Raw genomic sequence first — 23,248 nt, 5'->3', positions numbered from 1 at the left:
TCTGTTTCCAGCGAGCTAGGAAATATAACCCCTCATTAATTTTTCCCTCAGACACTCTTTTCTGTAATCTATTTCTAGTATTTGCTATTTTTTCCCCGTTACAGTTGAGTACAGTTTTCTACCTGAGAATGTCCAGAGCAGCTGGTTGCCTCAACAAACTCATCTCTTCTGAGAACAGTTTGAATAAATCCAACCAGAAAGTAAATTATGTATGTTTTCAACCTTCAGTTGGAATTAGAGTGAATTAGAGTATTTAGATAAAATTTGAATCCCATTAGTCCAGTTATTAAAAGGATAGTAATATTATATCTTTGTTGATCACATTTGAATAGGAAGGGACTACCAAAATATTTTTCTACACTGAATTAATTGTCCCCAACCAAGGTAGATAATAGTTAAGTCTAAGTCAGCTGTCATCATTTCAACATAACTTTTGCCTTTTTGTTGATTACTCAACATTTGGATTTCTTGGGTAAATCTTGCTTTGTTAATAACACCTTTGAACAAAATTTTACAGTATTCTTATTCATTTGGAGCTTTGACTTCATCTACAGTAAGTGTTCTTAACCTAGGATCCACAGATAGAAGTCAGAGGACCTATTAACTTGAGTAGGAAAAATTACAGCTTTACTTCTACTAACTTCTGACTGAGATTAAGCAGTTCCTTTTGTTATGGTATAAGCAACAGACCAAAGTAATATCAGCAACACCTATGACTTGGTCACCAATAGAAATCACAGATATTTTCCTATCACTTTAGACTTGTAGATATTTCAAAATATCATTATGTTCATTACCACTTCAAAATTATAATAGTTGTTAAACCTACCAATAGATCTTATTTACTAAGTTCATAAAGATAAATCTGTATCTCTATATAAGACTGTATTACAGATTTTCAAATAGTTCGATAACTTTTTCCATGTGATTATCTTCTTGGTAGTCCCACGTATTTCATTTTTGAAATAAGTGTAAATCTCCATGACCTTGGATTAGGCAATGGCTTCTAAGACATGACACCAAAAGTGTAAACAACTATAGAAAAAGTAGATAAATTGGACTTCATTAAAATTAAAGACTATTATGATTCAAATGACACCATTAAGAAAGTGAAAAGACAAGCCACAATATGGAAGAGAATACTTGCAAATCATATATCTGACAAGAGACTTGTTTCTACAACATATAAAGAATTCTTACAAACCAATAATAAAAAACGACAACCCAATTTTAAAATGGGCAAAGCATTTGAATATACATTTCTCTAAAGATATACAAGTGGCCAACAAGCACATGAAAAGGTGCTCAAAATCATTAGCCATTAGGGAAATGCAAACCAAAGCCACAATGAGATACTACTTTACACCCACTAGAATTGCTATAATTTTTATTTTATTTATTTTTTTAATTTTTATTTTTTGTATACTTTCTATTGGAGTTCGATTTGCCAGCATATAGTATAACACCCAGTGCTCATCCCGTCAAGTGCCCCCCTCAGTGCCCGTCACCCAGTCACCCCATCCCCCCACCCACCTCCCCTTCCACCACCCCTTGTTTGCTTCCCAGAGTTAGGAGTCTCTCATGTCCTGTCTCCCTCTCTCTGATTTTTCCCACTCAGTTCCCCTCCTTTCCCCTATGATCCCTTTCACTATTTTTTTTAAAATTTTTTTTATTGGAGTTCAATTTGCCAACATACAGCATAACACCCAGTGCTCACCATCAAGTGCCCCACTCAGTGCCCGTCACCCAGTCACCCCCACCCCCTGCCCTCCTCCCCTTCCACCACCCCTTGTTCGTTTCCCAGAGTTAGGAGTCTCTCATGTTCTGTCTCCCTCTCTGGTATTTCCCACTCATTTTCTCTCCTTTCCCCTTTATTCCCTTTCACTATTTTTTATATTCCCCAAATGAATGAGACCATATAATGTTTGTCCTTCTTCGATTGACTTATTTCACTCAGCATAATACCTTCCAGTTCCATCCACGTCGAAGCAAATGGTGGGTATTCGTTGTTTCTAATGGCTGAGGAATATTCCATTGTATACATAGGCCACAGATTCTTTATCCATTCATCTTTTGACGGGCACCGAGTCTCCTTCCACAGTTTGGCTATTGTGGACATTGCTGCTAGAAACATTGGGGTGCAGGTGTCCTGCCGTTTCACTGCATCTGTATCTTTGGGGTAAATCCCCAGCAGTGGATTGCTATAATTTTTAAAAAGTCAATAGCAAGTGTTGGCAAGGATGACAGAAATTGGAACCCCACATTGCTGGTGGCAATGTAAAGTGATGCAGTCACTTTGGAAAACAGTTTGGCAGCTCTTCAAAAGGTTAAACATAGTTATCACATTTACCAGCAATTTCTACGTATATGCCTAGGAGGAAGGAAAACACATGTCCACACACAAACTTGTATACAGGTGTTCATAGCAGCAGTTTTCATAATAGCCAAAAGGTGGAAATAACCCAAATGTCCATCACCTGGTGAATAGGTAGACAAAATGTGATATTTCCATATACTAGACTTTGATTCTGCCAAATAAGCCAAACACAAAAAGACAAATATTGTATGATTGCGCATACGTGAAGTAGCCCCAACAGATTCATGGAGATGGAAGTAGAATAGTGATTACCAGGGACTGGGGGAGAGGAGAATTGGGTATTATTGTGTAAAGGGTACAGATGATGAAAAATTCTGGAGATGGTTAGTGGTGATGGTTGCATAACAATATGAACATACTTAATGCCACTGAACTGTATACTTAAAAGTGGTTAAATTGGTCAATTCTAAGTTATGCATATTTTACCACTATAAAAAAAAAAGGAATGAAGTACTGATCCATGCTATCGTGTGAATGAACCTTGAAGACATCATGCTAAGTGAAAGAAGCCAGACACAAAAGCCACATATCACATCATCCCATTTATATGCTATAACCAGAATAGGCACATCTATAGTGCTAGAAAGTAGACTGGTGGTTGCCCGGGGTTGGGCAGTGGTCTGTTTCTCCCTGACACTTCTGCTCTCCAAGAAGGCACTGCTGCGGAGGTGACATCTCTCGATCTCTTTTGCTTGCTTGCCCTCCAAACATGGAACCTACCACCAACCTATGGGTGAGTTGGAGCAAGAGCCATTGGAGTCTGTCATGACAAGGGCAGAGCCTTTGCCCTACAAGTGGGAGCTGAATACAGGAAGGGAGCACCAGTCCTCTTGGCTGCAGCTCCCTGAATAGTGGCTCTGCAACATGGGGTTGGGGTGATGAGCCTGCCTTTTTTATTTTTTAAGATTTTATTTATTTTTAAATAGAGAGACAGAGAGACAGAGAGAGCATGCATGAGTAGGGGAGGTGCAGAGGGAGACGGAGAGAGAGAGAACCCTGAGCCAACTCCGAGCTGAGTGCAGGGCCCAACGCAGGGCTCAATCTCACAACCCCAAGATCATGACATGAGCCAAAACCAAGAGTCGGATGCTTAACCAACTAAGCCACCCAGGCACCCCAGAGCCTGCCTTTCTGGTTGTGAAATAGTAGCCCTGGACTAGAATCTGGGGCAGAGGGAGCCCTCATCTTCTTAGCCACATCTAGGGACGGAGCTGCTATAAGTGACCTGGGGTAGGGTAGGGGATGGGAGCAGGTTTGGCTTAAATGACACAGAGTCTCACTTTTCTTACCAAGATTTAGTAGATTTTCTTGAATAAACATTTCTCCATTTTCTTTATGCCTTGAGACAATTTCCGGAGACTTTAAATATTTGTGTGTGTGTCTTAAAACATGATTTTTACCCTAATGGGTAAATGGTTGTTTTGCAGGGGGAATGTGCCAAACTTCTCCCACCACCATTCCAGAAGTCTCTCTTCCAATTTTTTTTAACTTATTTTTTTCTTGCCTAATTACATCAGCCAATATGTCCAGAATAATGTTAAATAGTAATAGTAAACAGGCGGGTCTTGTTCCATACTTTAAAGAGGAAGGAAGGTTTAATTTGAATGACTCTGTCAGAAGGACAAACATTATATGGTCTCATTCATTTGGGGAATATAAAAAATAGTGAAAGGGAATAAAGGGGAAAGGAGAAAAAATGAGTAGGAAATATCAGAAAGGGAGACAGAACATGAGAGACTCCTAACTCTGGGAAACGAACTAGGGGTGGTGGAAAGGGAGGTGGGTGGGGTGTGAGGGTGACTGGGTGGTGGGCACTGAGGGGGGCACTTGATGGGATGAGCACTGGGTGTTATGCTATATGTTGGCAAATTGAACTCCAATAAAAAAAAAAAAAAGAATGACTCTGTCATTAAAGCTTAATTGCACCAAAAAGCCCTAAGGGACAGAATTTTGGGCCCTCTGCCTTAAGGAGCCATAATCAGAATTCAGAGTCCCTAAAGCATGCGAGGTACCCTGCACGCTGAGAAGAGTAGCTCCTTGTTTAGGGTGGTTTGTTCACAAGCAAAGGGAAACCGTTCCAAAGGGATTTCTTGCTTCTGGTTTGACCTCAGGTGACTTCTCTTGGCTTAAACGTTAGGTCCTCCGCTAAGCACATCTTTTAAGTGACCATGGCCTGGGGCTGCCAATGAATAACAGCTTAAGAGACCCTGCTTAACAAATATGTCCTCTCTCTCCTGTCTAATCAGCCTATTCTCCACCGGTTCATTCCCTTGGTCAACAACATGCTCAGGTTTTAAGTAGCCTGAAATGACCTTCCCTTGTGGCTGCTCCTCTTGAGTTACCATCATCTCTCCCTTTTGTTTCATGGTCCATGTTGAAAGGGTCCCTTTCTCTTTACTGCCTCTACTGACCTACCTTCACTTGCTACTTAACCCCTCATTTAACTCATCCCAAATTCCCTGAGGTCTCTAAAAGTGACTTCCTAATGGCCTCATCTCTGTCTTCATTTTCTAGATCTTTTTACTGCAATTGACCCTATGGACTACGTCTTCCACTTTCAAATTATTTTGCCTCCCTCGGCTTCATTGGCAGTGTGCTCTCTATCCCCCTCTGTCCATTCCTTCGGGTTCCTTTGCTGGAGTTCCTTTGGAGTCCTTCCCAAATTCTCAGTAAGTATGGCTTGGCTTCTCCTGTATTATGTCCTGGTGACATCCACCTCCCAGGGACCCTGAGAAAGCACTATCTGTGTTTTGCAATTAAAAAGAAAATAAATAAAAAACATTTTTGGATCCTAAACATATGACTTGCGATCTGATATCTCTCCTGAACTCTTCCTTGTTTCTTAACTGCCTCTCAAACATTTCTATCTCGGTACATCCTCCAGAGAAGAGAAATGAGCACTTGCCACATGCTAGATATTGTGCTAGGTACTCTATGTATATGCTCCCATTTAATCATCTCACTAATCCCAAAGTAGATATTATTGCCCCAAATCTATAGATACGGAAAATGAGAGTCAGAAAGAAAAATTCCTTACCAAAAGCCAAACCCACGTGTTTCCAATTTCTATCACCATGTTCTTTTTGAAAACTCACCACTACAAGTTATGGGCAATATATTCTAAAACCAAACTCATGATTCCCCTCTACTCCAAAACCAATTCTTCCTCCATCTTTTTGTATTTCTGCTGATGATGCCATCATTGCTCCATTCAGCCACACTGGAAATTTCAGAGTCCTCTTCAACTTCTTTCTCTTCTTCTCTGCCCACATCCAACCAGTGATCCTGTGTGGCACTGCCTTTTGATTCTCTCCCATCTGCCCTTCTCCTTTGTAAACCAATTTGTACCACCCTGATCCATGCACCTCAAGTGCCTACGGAACTGATTTTGTGGTATCTAACTTTGCTTACCTTCTACTTGTACTGTCCAATCCATTTGTCCATCTTCCTCTAAGGCAAGTTCCATCGGTCTCTGTTTTCCCATCTGGAGATGAAAGGATTGGTTGTATTGTAAAGAGGCTCCCAACTTTTTCACGACTCAAGACCCCCTTTTCTTTTGTTTTTAATTTGTGGAGCCCATGATTAGAAAAAAAAATTCTAATGTTAAAATTTTCATTTGCTAAGAAACAATTAACTTGTTTTCCCATTAAAAAAAAATAATCGGGGCACCTGGGTGGCTCAGTCGGTTGGGCATACGACTCTTGATTTCAGCTCAGGTCCTGATTGCAGGGTCATGGGATCAAGCTCCTGATCTCAGGGTTGGGCTCCGTGCTCAGCAGGGAGTCTGCTGGAGATTCTCTCCCTTTGCGCCTCCCCCTGCTCCTACTCTCTCTCTCTCTCTTCTCTCTCTGTCTCTCTAAAATAAGAAATAAATAAATCTTTTTAAAAGTAAAAATAAATAATCAGACTTCATAACTGCCAATTAATGCTTCTGATCAGTGCCCCAGTTTGATTAATTCTAACCCCAAACAAATAACATTCATGCTGCAGTTGAAATGTACAGCCTTATTATGGAGAGGTGCATGGCTCCCTGTAGTCTTTCTGAAATCTTGACAACCCCTCGAGAACCCTCGGTGTGATTGCCATGCCTCCTGGATGGTGACCACTGGGTAAGTAATCTCTAAGGAATCTTTCAGCCCTGCCAGTCTGTGATTCCTAAAGTACAGCACTGATCATGTATCTCCCCTGTTGATTATCCTGTAAGGGCTCCCCATTGCCTCCTAAATTAACTACAAACTACTTAGCCTGGAATTCAAAGCCTGCCACGCTCCAGCCCTAACATAATGTTTTTTTAAATTGTGAGCTGACAGCCGTGCTTGCATGAGCAACAAACTATTAAGTGCAAGCATACATGCAGAGTTTACTGTTCTAATCACAAATAAAACTGACAACAAAGTTAATCTGACACATACTTAATGATATACCTAATGGTTATTGTGTTGGGTGGTAATTAGTCATAAATGGTAAGCAGTTCGCATAAATGATTGTAATTAGTATTACTTTTCCACACTCAGACCAATTTTTCCAGTTTCCTTCCATACTATTAGTTCTTCAGCATCCCTAATCAGCATCCGTGCTGACAATTTTCGCTGATACCATGTACCATTTAATCATCATCATCACATACATGCGCACACTCTTCCATACATTATGAGACAAAAGGTCTTGGCTCTTCCTCTCTAGCAGCTGAGGTTTTGCTGTGCTCCCACCCCCACTGCCTCCTGGGACTGAGGTCCCCATGATAGGGTCACGTGCTTTGTCTCCTTTCTCCTGCCCAGCCCCCAACCCCAAGCCCAAAGCCTCTTCTACTCATCCCTATACTTGGGGTGCTCTGAGTGGCTCATCTCTATTTCAACCCCAGAAAGCTGGTAGCTGCAGAAACTCATTCCCTTACAGCTATATTGTTTTTGGAGAGCAGAGGAAAAGCTACATTACATTTCCTGGGTTGTGCTGATGCAAGAGGAAAGGTCAATGAGAGAAGGGCCTTTCAGGGTTGTCAGTCCCGGATAGAAAGCATAATAAAGGGAGGTGGCAGCCGCTGGGGGCTCAGAGAGGAGAGATGTATTTACATCAGAATATGGTCATGGCTAAAACTTCATAATTGCAAACACAGGTATTAAAATGAAGGCAAATAAGATCTCAATTATGCAGTTATTTGAAAATATTCCAGGTATTTCTTAAAGTCTGTACTCGTCTTTGCTATATTATGTGCAAAGGCTCCTGAACCAGAAGTCAGAAGAGCAGGAGAGCAGTACTGCACAGGTTTCCCTTACTGGCTCACTGTGGGACAGTGGGCAAGCCAATGGCCTCCCTAATTGTGCATCTGTAAAATGTGTTTTAATCCCAATGGTGCTGCTGTTTGACTAGGTACCCAGTCTTAAAACCTCGGAGACATCCTCAGGGCCTGCTGCCATGCATACCTCATCTCATTGGCCACCAAGTCCTGTATACGCTGGTTCCTAAATAATTTGAAGCAACCTGCTTCTCTCTATCCTTACCGCCAGCATCTGAATTGAGGCCCCCATCATCTCTCATCTGGACCACTGTGATAGCCTTCTAACTGGTCTCATTTCCATTCGTGCTATTTTCAAATCCATTCTCCTCATGGCACATAGCATGATCACTTTTTAAATTTATTTAAAATTTGCATAACATAAAATGAAGCATTTTAAGCATGCAGTTCAAAGGCATTTAGTACATTCCCAGTGTTAGGCAACCATCACTTCTATTTAATTCCAAAACACCTTCATCACTCCAAAAGGAAATCCCATACCCATTAAGCAGTCACTACCCATTCTCCCTTACCCCAGCTCTGGAAACCACTAATCTGCTTTCTGTTTCTATAGATTTACCAATTCTAGATTATTTAATATACATGGAATCATATAATATGTGACCTTTTCTCTTTGGTTTCTTTTGATCAGCATGTTTTAGAGGTTCATCCATGTTGTAACATGTATCACTATATCATTTCTTTTCAAGGCCAAATAATATTCAATTGTATGGGTATACCATATTTGTTTGTCTACTCATCAGCTGATAGACACTTGTTATTCTTTCCCATCTTGAGGCTAAAGTGAGTAGTGCTGATATGAACATTTGTATGCATTCATTTGCTTAAATATGTTTTCAATTCTTTTTTTAAAATACACTCTTAAGTCTTATATTTATTTAAAGATTTTATTTATTTATTCATGAGAGACACAGAGAGAGAAGCAGAGATACAGGCAGAGGGAGAAGCAGGCTCCATACAAGGAGCCCGATGTGGGACTTGATCCCAGAACCAGGATCACACCCTGGGCTGAAGGCAGACACTCAACCACTGAGCCACCCAGGCGTCCCTATGTTTTTAATTCTTTTGTAGGAATGGAATTGCTGGTTCCTATGGTGATTCAATGTTTAACATTTTGAAGAATCAGCCAAAGTGTTTTCCAAAGCAAGTACACCATTTCACATTCTCACTACCAGCATGTTGGCTATTTATTTATATTCACTGGGGAAATATCTATTTAAGTCCTCTGACTACTCCTCAATCAGGTTGTTTGTCTTTTTGTTGTTGAGTTATAAGAGCTCTTTACGTATTATGGATACTAAATCCTTTACATATGTGATTTGCAAATATTTTCTTCTATTCTTTTTTTTTTAATAAATTTTTATTTATTTATGATAGTCACAGAGAGAGAGAGAGAGGCAGAGACACAGGCAGAGGGAGAAGCAGGCCCCATGCACCGGGAGCCCGACGTGGGATTCGATCCCGGGTCCCCAGGATCGCGTCCTGGGCCAAAGGCAGGCGCCAAACCGCTGCGCCACCCAGGGATCCCTATTTTCTTCTATTCTTTAGGTTATCTTTTCACTATCTTGATAGTGCCCTCTGAAACATATAAAGTTTGAATTTTGATGAATTCTATGTTATCCATTTTTTCTTTTGTTATCTATGTTTTGATGTCATATCTAAGAATCCATTGCCAAATCCAATGATATGAAGATATATCCTACATTTCCCTCTAAGAGTTTTACAATATTTGTTCTTACATTTAAGTCTTTGATCCATTTCTAGTTAATTTTTATATGTAGTCTTAACTAGGGAGTCCAAATTCAATCTTTTGCATGTCACTATTCAATTTTGCAAGAACCATTTGTTGAAAAGACTATTATTTCCTAATTGAATGGACTTAGCACCCTTGTCAAAAATCAATTGACAATAGATACATTAATCTAGACTCTCATTTCTATCCCACTGATCTATATGTCCATCTATATGTCTGTACCACACTGTTTGATAACTGTAAGTTTTGTAGGGATTGCATTGAAGCTGTAGATTGCCTTGGATAGTGTCACCATTAAAGCAATATTGTCTCCCAATCCATGAACATGAGGCATCTCCATTTATTTAGGTCTTTATAATTTCTTTCAAATATGTTTTGAAGGGGCACCTGGGTGGCTCAGTGGTTGAGTGTCTGCCTTCAGCTCAGGTCGTGATCCCGGGGTTCCGAGATCAAGTCCTACATTGGGTTCCCGCAGGGAGCCTGCTTCTCCCTCTGCCTGTGTTTCTGCCTCTCTCTGTGTGTCTCTCATGAATAAATACATAAATAAATAAAATCTAAAAAAACAAATATGTTTTGTTTTCAGAGTATAAGTTTTATACTTCTTTTATTAAATTCATTCCTAAACATATTATTCTTTTTGATGCTATTATAAATGAAACTGTCTTCATAATTTCATTTAAAGATGACTAAGCACTAAAGTATGAAAATTTAACAGATTTTTGGGTATTGATTTTGTATAATACAACTTTGCTGAATTCATTTATTAGCTCTAATTTTTTGTGGATTCTTTAGGATTTTTTATATATAATTTCATATCATCTGAAAATTGACTTTCCTTTCTTCCTTTCCAATATGAACACTTTTTTTCTTTCTAATTGCCCTAGCTAAAACTTCCAGTACAATGTTAAACAGAAGTAGTAGTAGTGGGCACCCTTCTCTTGTTCCTGACCTCAAGGGAAAAGCTTTCAGTCTTTCACCATTGAAAGACCATTATATTAGTTGTCTGTTTTTCATATAGAGCTTTTATATTGACAAATTTTCCTCTATTTCTAGTTTGTGAGTATTTCTATCATGAAACCATAGTGGGTTTTGTCAAATGTCTTTCTAGTGTTAATTGAGATGTGCTTTTTTCCCTTTGCCTATTAATGTGGTGTAATACACCAAATGATTTTCATATGTTGAACCATTCTTGCATTCCTAGGATCAACCTCACTTGGTTATGGTGTATTAAACTTTTAAGATGCTGCTGGATTCAGTTTGCTGATATTTTGTTGAGGATTTTTATATCTATATTCATAAGGGATATTAGTATATAGTATTATTTTCTTGTGATGTCCAGTTAGAAATGTTTTTATTTGAACTCCAGTTAATTAACATACAGTATAATATTAGTTTCAGACGTACAATTTAGTGATTCAATACTACCATACAATACCCAGTGCTCATCACAAGTACACTCCTTTACCCCTATGCCCTATTTAACCCATCTCCCCACCCACCTCCCTTTCTGGTCACCATCAGTTCTCTACAGTTAAGAGTAGTGTTTCTCAGAATGCCTGGGTGGCTCCGCAGTTGAGCATCTGCCTTCAGCTCAGGGCATGATCCCAGGATCTGGGATCGAGTCCTGCACTGGACTCTCTGTGGGAACCTGCTTCTCCCTCTGCCTAGGTCTCTGCCTCTGTCTCTCTCTGTGTCTCTCATGAGAAATCAATCAATCAATCTTTAAAAAAAGAGTCTGTTTCTCAGTTTGCCTCTCTCTCTCTCTCTCTTTTATTCCTTTGCTCACTTGTTTTGTTTCTTAAATTCCTCACAGGAGTGAAATCATATGATATTCATCTTTATCTAACTACTTATTTCATTTAGCATAATACTGTCTAGCTCCATCCATTTCATTGCAAATGGTAAGATTTCATTCTTTTTAGTGGCTGAGTAATATATGAGTAGGTGTGAATACATATGTATATCTATGTATACACACACACCCCCATACACACATACCACCTCTCCTTTATCCATTCATCAGTCAATGGACACTTGGGCTGTTTCCATGATTTGGCTCTTGTAGATAATGCTGCTATAAATATCAGGGTGCATGTATCCCTTCGATTTAGAATTTTTTTGTATTCTTTGGGTAAACATCTAGTAGTGTAATTGCTGGAACATATGGTAGTTCTATTTTTAAATAATTTATTCACTAACTTATACTTATTTTAGAGAGAGTGTGCATGTGAGCAGGGGAGGGGCAGAGGAAGAGGGATAGAATCTTAAGCAGACTCCACATTGAGCTCAGAGCTCGAGATCATGACCTGAGTTGAAACCAAGAGTTGGAGGTTTGACTGACTGAGCCACCCAGGTGCCCTAGTAGTTCTATTTTAACTTTTTGAAGAACTCCATACTGTTTTCCAGAGTGGCTACACCAGGTTGCACCAACAGTGCAGGAGGGTTTCCCTTTCTCCACATCTTTGCCAATACCTGCTGCTTCCTGTGTTGTTGATTTTAGGCATTCTGACAGGGTAATCTGATATCTCATTGTAGTTTTGATTTGCACTTCCCGGATGATCAGTGATTTCGAGCATCTTGTGATGTTTTTGTATGGCTTTAGTATCAGGGTAATGCTGGCCTAATAGAATGCATTAGAAAGTGTTAATTCCTCACTTACTTTTTGTAAGTTTGAAAAGGATTGATGTTAACTTTTCTTTCAATATTTGGTAGAATTCACCAATGAAGCCATTTGGTCATGGGCTTTTCTTTTTTTAGGATGTTGTTTACTGATTCAGTCTCTGCACTTGCTTTAAGTCAATTCATATTTCGTATTTATTTTAAGTCAGTTTTGGTAATTTGTGTGCCACTAGAAATTCGTCCATTTTATATAGGTTATCTAATTTGTTGGCATATAATTTTCATAGTACTTTGTTATAGTCCTTTCTGTTTCTTTAAGGTCTGGAGTAATAATGTCACTTTCATTTATAATTTTAGTAATTTAAACCTTCTCTCCTGTTTTCCTGATCAGTCTAAAATAAAGGTTTCTCAGTTTTGTTGATCTTTTCAAAAGAGCCAACTTTTGATTTCATTGATTCTATTGTTTTTATATTCTTTATTTTAATTATCTGCACTCTAATACTTATTATTTCCTTCCTTCTCGTAGCTTTTGATATTAGCTTGCTCTTCTTTTCCTTAAGGTGTAAAGTCAGGTTATTGATTTGGGATCTTTCTTCTCTTATAATACAAGCATTTACAGCTATAAATTTCCCTCTGAGCACGACTTTTCTTTGACCCAATACATGTCAGTATGTTGTGTTTTCTGTGTGTGTGTGTTTATTTGTTTTTATTCATCTCAAAGTATTTTCTAATGTTACTTGTAATTTCTTTTGCAACTCAATGGTTAAGAGTGTGTTAATTTTTACATTTAGAGAAATTTGTGTTTTCCTCCTGTTATTGCTTTCTAGTTTCATCCCAGTGTGATTAGATTCTTTGTATGATTTGAAAATTTTCATTTATTGAAACTTCTCTTGTGACTTAACGTATAACTTACCCTAAAGATTGTTCCACGTGCACTTGAAAAGAATTTGCTTCCTCCTGCTGTTAGACCGTATGTTGTATATATGTCTGCTAAATCTAATTAGTTTTAAAGTGTTGTTCAATCTCCAGTTTTCTTATTAATTTTCTACTTGTTCTATCCATTATTCGACATGGGATATTTAAGTCTACTAACTACTATTGTACAGATGTCTATTACTCCTTCAATTCTATCAGTTTTTCCTTCATATATTTTGGGGCTCTGTTATTAAGCTCATATATGTTTATCATTGCTATATTTTCTTGATGAATTATCCCTTTGATGAATTATGTACGTAATGCATCCTTTGTCTCTTGTGGCAATTTTTGACTTAAAGTCTATTTTGTCTGATATTAGTATAGCCACACCAGCTCTTCTGGTTACTATTTGCATGGAACATATTTTCCCTTCCTCTTATTTTCAACCGATTTGTGTCTTTGAATCTAGTTACTCTTCTATGGTTGGATATTTGAACTATGTTTATTTGTCCATTCTGCCAATGTCTGCCTTTTACTTGGAGAGTTCGGAGAGTTTAAACCATTTTATCTAAAGTGATTACTGGGGCACTTGGCTCACTCAACTCTTGATCATGGGGTTCTGAGTTTGAGCCCCAAGTTGGGCATAGAGATTACTGTTAAAAAGTTTAAAAATGAATAAATACTGATAAGACCAGACTTAACTTTTGCCATTTTGTTAATTGTTTTCTGTAGGTCTGATACTTTTTTTCACTCCTTAATTTCTCCATTACTACCTTCTGTTGTGACTGATTTTTCCCCCTAGTGTACCATTTTGATCCTCTCTGTTATTTTCTGTACATTTTTAGTTTATTTCTCAGTGGTTACCTTGAGGATTACTATGAATATCTTAATTTTGAAACAATTAAGTTTAAATTAGGACCAACCTCCTTTCAACAGTATACAAAATTCTGCTGCTTTACAATTCTTTCCACTCTTTATGTTACTGTCACAAACTTTATCTATCGGCATTGTGTGTCCATCAACAAAGACTTATAATAATTTTAAACATTTACCTTTTCGTTTTTTTAGTTTTTAAAAAGATTTTATTTATTTATTTATGAGAGAGAGAGAGAGAGGGGCAGAGACATAGGCAGAGGGAGAAGCAGGCTCCCTGCAAGGAGCCTGATGCAGGACCCTATCCTAGACCCTGGGATCACAACCTGAACCAAGGGCAGACGCTCAACTACTGAGCCACCCAGGTGTCCCAGTTTTTAAAATTTTTAAAACGATTTTATTTATTGATTTGACAGAGGGAGAGCACAAGCACAAACAGGGGGAGTGGCAGAGGGAGAGGGAGAAGCAGGCTCCTCGCTGAGCAGGAAGCCTGATGTGGGGCTGGATCCCAGGACCCTGGGATCAGGACCCAAGTTGAAGGCAGATGCCTAACCAACTGAGCCTCCAAACATTTGGAGCCAGCCCCAAATATTTGCCTTTTAAATCATATAGGAAAAAAAAGAATTTAAAACCAAAAATGCAATACTATTCTCTTTTCCATTTATTTTTATGACTATCTTTACTGCTCCACCTTATTTCTTTGTTTGCTTTCTTTTTTTTTTTTTTTTTAGGATTTGAATATATCTTTTTTTTTAATTTATTTTTTTATTGGTGTTCAATTTACTAACATACAGAATAACACCCAGTGCCCGTCACCCATTCACTCCCACCCCCCGCCCTCCTCCCCTTCTACCACCCCTAGTTCGTTTCGCAGAGTTAGCAGTCTTTACGTTCTGTCTCCCTTTCTGATATTTCCCACACATTTCTTCTCCCTTCCCTTATTTTCCCTTTCACTATTATTTATATTCCCCAAATGAATGAGAACATATAATGTTTGTCCTTCTCCGACTGACTTACTTCACTCAGCATAATACCTTCCAGTTCCATCCACGTTGAAGCAAATGGTGGGTATTTGTCATTTCTAATAGCTGAGGAATATTCCATTGTATACATAAACCACATCTTCTTTATCCATTCATCTTTCGTTGGACACCGAGGCTCCTTCCACAGTTTGGCTATCGTGGCCATTGCTGCTAGAAACATCGGGGTGCAGGTGTCCCGGCGTTTCATTGCATTTGTATCTTTGGGGTAAATCCCCAACAGTGCAATTGCTGGGTCGTAGGGCAGGTATATTTTTAACTGTTTGAGGAACCTCCACACAGTTTTCCAGAGTGGCTGCACCAGTTCACATTCCCACCAACAGTGTAAGAGGGTTCCCTTTTCTCCGCATCCTCTCCAACATTTGTTGTTTCCTGCCTTGTTAATTTGCCCCATTCTCACTGGTGTGAGGTGGTATCTCATTGTAGTTTTGATTTGTTTTGTTTGCTTTCTAATTATTGTTCAGTGTCCTTTCATTTTAGACTAGAGGACTCCCTTTAGCACTTCTTATAAGGTAGGTTTACTAGTGAAAAACTCAGCTTTTATCTTGTTATATCTTAATTTTTTCTTCATTTGTGAAGGATAGTTTCATGGGACATAGAATTTTTAGTTTATAATTCTCTCTTTTAGCACTTTAAATATGTCATACCAGTGTCTTCTGCCCATCATGGTTTCTGAGGATCAATTGGCTATTAATCTTATTGAGTACCCTTTATATATGATGACTTACTTCTGTCTTGCTGACTTCAAGTTTTACTCTTTCTCTTTTATTTTGACAATTTGACTATAATGCATATTAGTGTGGATCTCTTTGAGTTTATACCAGCAGTTCTTTCTGCTCCTTTTTTTTCTCTTCCTCTGAGACTCTTATTAACAATATACTCATTTGTTTGAAGGTTTCCCTCAGGTTTCTTAGTCTCTGTACATTTTTCATTATTTTTTCTTTATGTTCCTCAGATTTGATAATCCCAATCGACCTATCTTCATGTTTTATAATTATTTTTTTTATTCCTGGTTAAATCTGCTGTGGAACCCCTCTTGACTTTTTCATTTTAGTTTTTATGCTTTTGAGTTCCAGAATTTCTATTTCCTTCATTTTTATAATTTTTATCTCTTTATTGATATGCTCTATTTGTGAGACATTGTTCTCCTGATTTCCTTTAGTTTTTTTCCATGGCTTCCTTTAGATCTTTTAGCATATTTGTGACAGTTGCTTTAAAGTCTTTGTATAGGAAGTCCAGCATTGAACTTTCTCAGGGGCAGTTTCTGATCATTTATTTTTTTCCTGTGCCTGCAACCACTAATCTGTTCCTTTTTTAAAATTATTATTTCAAGAATATTATCTAAATGAAATCACTCAGCACATTTTTCTCTAAAAAGAAAGTTGATATTAGTTGAAAAAAATTAAAATGTACCATTGAGAATGATGGCCAAAGTAAATGGCTATAAAACTCACCTGGAGTAAAGAAGTCAGGGTATCCCTCAGAAGCCTAAATAGAGGATATATTTACCATGGATTATGGCAAAGGAGAGGGGAAAATCGTGGGAAGCAGTGGCAGTGGTCTTTGAAGTGGATGGGGAAATAATATCGATAGCAGCTACCATGTGTTGAGCAATATGTTGTGCTAGGCATTGGTCCAAGGGTTTTATGTATACTATTTCTTTCCTTCCTCCCAACAACCCTGTCTGGTAAGTCCTATTATTGTCCTTCTTTAAAAGTGAAGACACTGAGTTTCAGAAAGGTTAAGTAACCTGCCCAGTTTTATACAATTAGTAAAGTTCAGAGCCACATATCAAATCTGCTTTGTATGGTCATAGGGCAGGTGTCCACATGAAGCTATTGTTTCACTGTAGAGGCTTGGATCAAGAAAGCAGAGTGGTTTTCTATAAAGGCTGTGGGCTTCTATCAGTAATGCCAAGAGACAGGGGGACAATAACCTAGAAAAAGCAAGAGGGGCACCTGGCTGTCAGTAGAGCATGCCATTCCTGATCTCACCCATGTTGGGTGTAAAGATTACTTAAAAATAAATAGTGTAATTTGGTATCAAAAGTTCTATGATAGAATAAGAATCTTTTTTATTTGATTTTAAGTTATCCATTCTTTGTGATTTTATACACACACACATCTCCTGATTTTATTGACTGTCCTCATCTAAGTAAGAGGAAGGATCTCTTGTTTAGATGATGGCCTTAGAGATGTAACTTTAATTCCTTACGTACCTTACCAAAAGTGTCACATTCTGTCAGTAGTTTTACACAAGGGGCTAGGATATTTTTTCTGTAAAAAAGGACCAGATAGTATTTTTAGCTTTGTTGACCATATAGTATTTGACTCAATGACACTGCTATTACACAAGAGTAGTCACAGACAATACACAAATCAATGAGTACGGCTTTGTTCCAATAAAACTATCTTTGCATACTTTTTATGGCTGTGTAGTATTCCATTGTGTATATATACCACATTTTCCTTATTCATTCATCTATTGACGGACACTTAGGTTATTTCCATGTCTTGGCTATTTTAAATTATGCTGCAATAAATAAGAAGTGGCCCTAAATTGGCCCATAGTCCATAGTTTGCCAACCCTGGTTTTAGAGCATAAGAAACTTCAATGGTTTCAGGAGAATAAATACAAATGGAGGACAGGTCAACAAAGCGGATTACACTAACTTTGGCTTATCTAATATTAAGATTGCTAGGTTTGTGAACTACTGACCCCATTTAATACAAGCAAATAGTTGTGGTATTTACAGGGTGACAAATTTCATTGCAATCTATGTCTCAACTGCTGAAGAACCACTTCTTTGAAAATACCAGGCTCTATTGAATTGCAGGTTGCAGACCTCCAAAATCAATGTTAAGTTGTCACTTGATACCATTCAATAGTATCCCAAATTTGGTAAAAAAAAAAAAAAAAAAAAAACAGTATGCACCTGAATTACCAAGACCTAAACAGACATCGTCACTGACTATGATCAATGAATTCATATTCCTTGAATTCACAACTGGCCTTGAGTAACAAGGGATAATAGAAACCCATGTGGAATCGCAACCAACTTTGGGAACCCTATAAACCTTGCTTGGAATTATTTATTCAGTGATTGCTTTCTCCACTAGCAGGTTCATTTGCCACTGGATCCTAAGCACCTAGCCTAGTTCCTAGCATATAGCACATGCCCAAGAAATATTTTTTTAAGATTTTATTTATTTATTTATGAGAGAGAGAGAGAGAGAGGCAGAGACACAGGCAGAGGGAGAAGCAGGCTCCATGCAGGGAGCCTGACATGGGACTCGATCCCGGGACTCCAGGATTATGCCCCGGGCCGAAGGCAGGCATTAAACCGCTGAGCCACCCAGGGATCCCCTGAAGAAATATTTTTAATGGAATGAATCATTAAATATAGAACTCAGAATTTCCCATACTTTATATATTCTCATTAAGTTAGACTGGTAGATGGTAGTGAAGCCAGTAAGAAGAAGGGAATGCATTTTCTCTTTTTTTTTTTAGACTTGGTTTTAGAGAGAGAAAGTACACATGTGCAAGTGGGGAGTGGGACAGAGAGAGAGAATCTTCAAGCCAACTCCCTGCTGACAGCAGAGTCCCAAGTGGGGCTCCATCTCATGACCCATGGGATCATGACCTGAGCCTAAACCAAGAGGCAGTGGCTCAGTGGACTGAGCTGCCCAGGCGCCCCAGGAAATGCATTTTCAATATTGTTCAATTACTGTTGCATAGAATTCACAGCACAGAAGTATACCCAGAGCAACCGCACCTTCCATGCACAGGAATGACTTCCAATTCATACACAAATTGCTTATGTTTAAATGTTACTTCTGAAGTACATGGGCCATTCTTTTAGGTTAAACTCATCCTATACCCATCCATCCATCCATCCCATCTCTCCAAAAGAAACTAAGTCATAAACTGTTTGCTTAGTCAACTGTTGCTCACAGCCAGAGCAAAGGGAGCCATCCATCCAATCCCACCCAAATGATCATGTGTCCATATTAGCGAGGTCAGATGCCTGAGGTTTGCCTTACTTGAAAGGGGGGAAGCTAGGTTCTAGCAAGCAACCCAGGTGGCAAATGGTGAAAAGAAGAGATGCCAGTGGGTAGTACTCTCCAAGGAGGCTCTGGCAGGATGGATTTGAAGTGGTAAGGCTGCAGGGCACAAAACCAGGATGACAGTTCCTACAATGAGATAAATGACGGCACCCACTCGTGAGAGAACCACAATGGCTCCTGCCCAGGGTGGCTGCGGCCTGCCCACCGGACAGGAGGAGTGCTTGACTAATTGCATGCTGCCTGTCTCTATATAGCACCGTTTGTTTATTGAAGGTCCCCTTCTTTGTCCTGAACAAATTGACCCATTTGCTTCACTTTGTGCATTTAATTTTCATCTGTACGTTTGCAAAATACCCCATCGGTGTTCATTATGGTAAATTAATATTAGTGTTTCTGTAAGACAACCATCAGCCCTCATTTTCACTAACTCTTACCCACCTCTCCCCCCATCCTTGACTAATAGATATCATTTCAACAGTTTGACTAACTGCCGTGTTATAAAAAAAGGCAGTAATTTATACTGATGTAATGGCCGTGATAAAAATCATTTGTGTGCTGATTTTATAAATTAGGGTGGAAATGTGAGTGCCTCTGAAAAATGAAGTGCTACCACATGGATTCCACTGTTGCTAATGCTTCATACCTTTCTGCTTCATTAAACCAATTTCACGGGGAGATGAGTTAGAGGAAGAAGCTGTGCTGCTTATGAGACGCAACAATGGTTTATTGAAAGAAATGGGGCTAAGATTAAATTAAGTGCTACTCGAGAAATATGGAAATACAAAAATACTCGGGCTTCTAGATGAGTAATTCAAAAATACGATAAGTTAGCTCTTTCATACTCCAAAAACTGGCTCATCATAATTGCACAGAACTGAATTCACAGCTTACTAATTAATATTGAAGAGCTTCTTGAAACTACCCTTATGAGTGGGAGGACCCAAGACTGAATTTATCCCATTTCCATTTTGAAATCATGTGAACTCAGAACTTTCTTTTGGATCTATTCTGAGAGAGTTGGATCTTTAGAATGCTTCCTCAGTGGTTTACTCATGCTGGAGAAGTAAATGCCAATCTCAGATATAAGAGGAAGAAGCAAGAGGAAGGCACGTGGCAGACAGTAGTCAAGCCATTCACCAGCAATAGGTAATTACCAAAACTCACTGGGTTGATCTGTTGTCTCTGGATTTCAGGTGAGCACATCACCAACTCAATCTGGATTTATGCTGGCCAACATCTTGCTGCCCCTTTTTGGAGAATGCCCTAAAATGGAGGTGGAGACCCTGAAAAAGATAGCATTGGTTGGGCATGCCCTTAGAGCAGGTACCAAGAGATTGGGATGGAGTCATTTCCACTGTTCATCTAAATTGCCTACTATTTCCCCCATTCTGATGAGTTTGAAGTTTTCACTTTCTAGCAACTAAACCCTATTTGTTCCCTGAGTTGTGAAGGATATAAACACAAAGGGATTCATTCATTAAATAAGAGGCTTATGAATACTTAGTGAGTTTTTTTTTTAATGCAGAATTTCAAAGTGCAGCTGAGGAACTGCCACTTTCCTCTCTCATCACAATGAGATCTCTGTGTGTAAGTGACCCAAGTCCTGGGGTTGAGTCCAGCTCTCAGATTAGCACAGAAAACACGTACAGACGTGACTTTCAACCCACCCCCTCCCATAGATGATAAAAGGAGTTCCCAAAAGTTGTGCCTCCAGGATGGGAGGGAAAGATTTCAAGATTGCAATCCTGAGGACTATATACCAAGAGCCAGAGCCATATCCCCACTCAAAAGAGGAAGTCATTGATGTCAGGTCTGCTGCTATCATCCTAAACTTTGGGCTTCAACAGACTTGATTCAAATAGTTAACACAGCATGTTTACAGTTATAGCAAACACTGTTCATCACACTTTTACAGAGAGAACAGAGGGACTTGTGGCAATACCTTTTCAAGGCTCATCCCTGCTACTAGCTGATAGGTATGTTCACAATCATCAGGAAGGGAAGGCTTACAGCCCAGATGCCCCTCAGCTTGATCGTGGTTTGCAAAGCCTGTATCGTGGTTTGAGCATTACAAAAGGCATGTGTTGAGCTCATGATTAAAGAATGAACTTGAGGAAAATAAAGTTTTAGAGAAGTGTCTGCATTTGGGTTAGATACTTCCAGAACGGGGCATAGTTAAGAACTTGGTCTTCAAATAACTGATGATTTTAAGCCTCATCTTCCTGGTCCATAAAGTAAGATCTCTAAAGTTTATACTTTGAAAAAATAAATAAATAAAAAATAAAGTTTATACTCGCCAGAAATTTCTATTGTCTACATGGTCTTCTCTATTAGAAACTGTCTAGAGGAGGCCCCTAACAAGCCTGATGCTAATAGTTACAAAGGAGTTATTTTCTGTCCATGGCTCATAAAAATTACATCAATGTCTAATGTTTTATGTAAATGACACAAAATAGGTTTGAAGGCTCAGGATCACAAAGTTTTAAGGACAAAAAGCATGCATGTGTATTCGGCTGGAGGGAAAAAGGAGAGTCTTAAAAGATAAAGGTGGCTGCATTCACATCCTTCCCTTGTCTGTTGCCCTCCCGCCCAACAATCTAAGATTCTCCAGTCCCAGAGGGAACCTGAGTCTGGGTAAAGTATCCTGTTTTCTCGCACAGCGGCAGTCTATCTCTTGTCCCCACTGTGGTTGGAGCCCTGGAGAGGATTGGCAGTGCCAGGAAGATTCAGGATCCCCTGGGCAGACTATAGGAAAAGCATAGGTTCATATTTTTCACATACTGAAATTGGGGGAAACCGTAAGCCCCTTAAGAGATTTGCTTAAAAATCATACCAAGCACCAAAGAGCAGTTGACTGGGAAATAGGACCCACAGTTCCTAGACTTCGTCTGGGCCAGGGTGTGGGCCAAAAGGTGGCAAGATGAAATGGCTAAGAACCATTGATTGGTAGAAACAGACCGGGCTTAGGGATCCCCCCATATCATGTAAACATTATGGTCATTTGCTGCTCCTTCTGTCCATCTTCTACTAAGCATTACTCTTTCAAGTCAATTTTAATTTATCTCTGAGCCTATACTTCAAACTAAGAATTCTGTTTAGGCTTTACCTCTTCTCCTTTCTTCCCTTTCTGTGCTACTCTCTTTGCAATTGCAGTGGACTTGGGTGCGTGTGTGTGCTTATGTGTGTGTGTGTGAGAGAGAGAGAGAGAATGAAAGTGAACATGGTAGCAAAATAGCAGTGAAGGCATTTTAACCTTATATATTACTTCATTTAGTAAGGCACATATACCTACTGAGGATATTAAATCAGTAATTGGCAATGCGTGCATTCATATGGCTACCATTTTGAAAAAACAGAAATTGCTGAGGAAGTTTAAGAACCTACCTTCAGATGCACAGTTAGCATCGCAGTCCAAAAACAGTGGGTCTCAAACTTGAGCAAGCATTAGAATTACCTGTATGGCTCGTTAAAAAGCAGATTGGTGGGCCCCACCCTTAGAGATTCCAGATGCCTAGGCCAGGGGTGAGTCCTTAGATTTTGCATTTCTGACAAGTTCCCAAGTTATGTTGATACTCCTGGTTTGGGAACACAAAACAAGCCCCAGTGCTTTACCCACTTGTACTCAAATGCTTTGAACATTAGAACCACCTAGGGCTCTTTTGAAAAACCCAAAACCCAAACCCAAAGCCCATTCTGCACCTTGTATCAATTAAGTAAAAAAATCTCTGGGGGTAAGACCATATATCAGTATTTTTCCAGCTTCCCAGCCGATCCCAATGTGCAGCCAAGTTTGAGAGCCAGTGCTGTAGAAAGCAAAGGTGATTTCTTACATTTTTGTTTTCGTTTTGTTTTAGCAAGACGAGAGAATATAATTACCTCATGTAGACACAATGCTGATTTTTTTCACATGCTTTCATGTCCAAGTAGTATCAGCAGATGATTTGCCACAGTTCCAAATATTTGTGCTCAATGTCAGGCAGAAGGTGTGGGTGACTGGGAAAATTTAAAGTACAGTCAGTCCCAGAGAGACTAGAAATGTGATAAATCAAAGTCAGGCCTTGGAGCTTCCAGAAATCACCAATCAGAACATCCAAGAGGGGGCCTTAAAAGTAGCTTTTCTGATAACTGCTTAAGAGTTTATGCTTTCTTTTAAGCCAACGGAGGTTCCTTAGGCCCATCCACTTGGATCCCCCCGCCCCCAGCTCAGTTTTTGGAACTATAAAAGCGTTTTTTTGTTCTTGCCTAGGTTCTCTCATTGCCAGTACTGGCACTAGAACAGTGGTTCCCCAAATTGCGCATAAGTATCACCTG

At 39.2% G+C, this 23,248-nt stretch overlaps 1 long non-coding RNA gene across 4 annotated transcripts in view; it reads right to left on the bottom strand.

The window, feature by feature from the left end:
• LOC102156336 overlaps nt 1-23,248 on the bottom strand; it is a 354,886-nt gene that overhangs the window by 5,351 nt on the left and 326,287 nt on the right. For 3 of the 4 annotated variants that reach the window (XR_005386467.1, XR_005386466.1, XR_005386469.1), the window contains 2 exons: nt 22,814-22,930; nt 5,789-5,861 (listed from right to left, as the gene is read on the bottom strand). This is a non-coding gene — a long non-coding RNA (uncharacterized LOC102156336). The remainder of the gene's footprint in view (nt 1-5,788; nt 5,862-22,813; nt 22,931-23,248) is intronic. The other variant, XR_005386468.1, reaches the window with a different exon arrangement.

The sequence above is a fragment of the Canis lupus genome, chromosome X, assembly GCF_011100685.1.
Source record: "Canis lupus familiaris isolate Mischka breed German Shepherd chromosome X, alternate assembly UU_Cfam_GSD_1.0, whole genome shotgun sequence".
In the NCBI taxonomy this organism is placed as follows: Eukaryota; Metazoa; Chordata; class Mammalia; order Carnivora; family Canidae; genus Canis; species Canis lupus.
The sequence above is the reverse complement of the archived record's forward strand: the minus strand, read 5'-3'. Positions and strand labels throughout refer to the sequence as shown.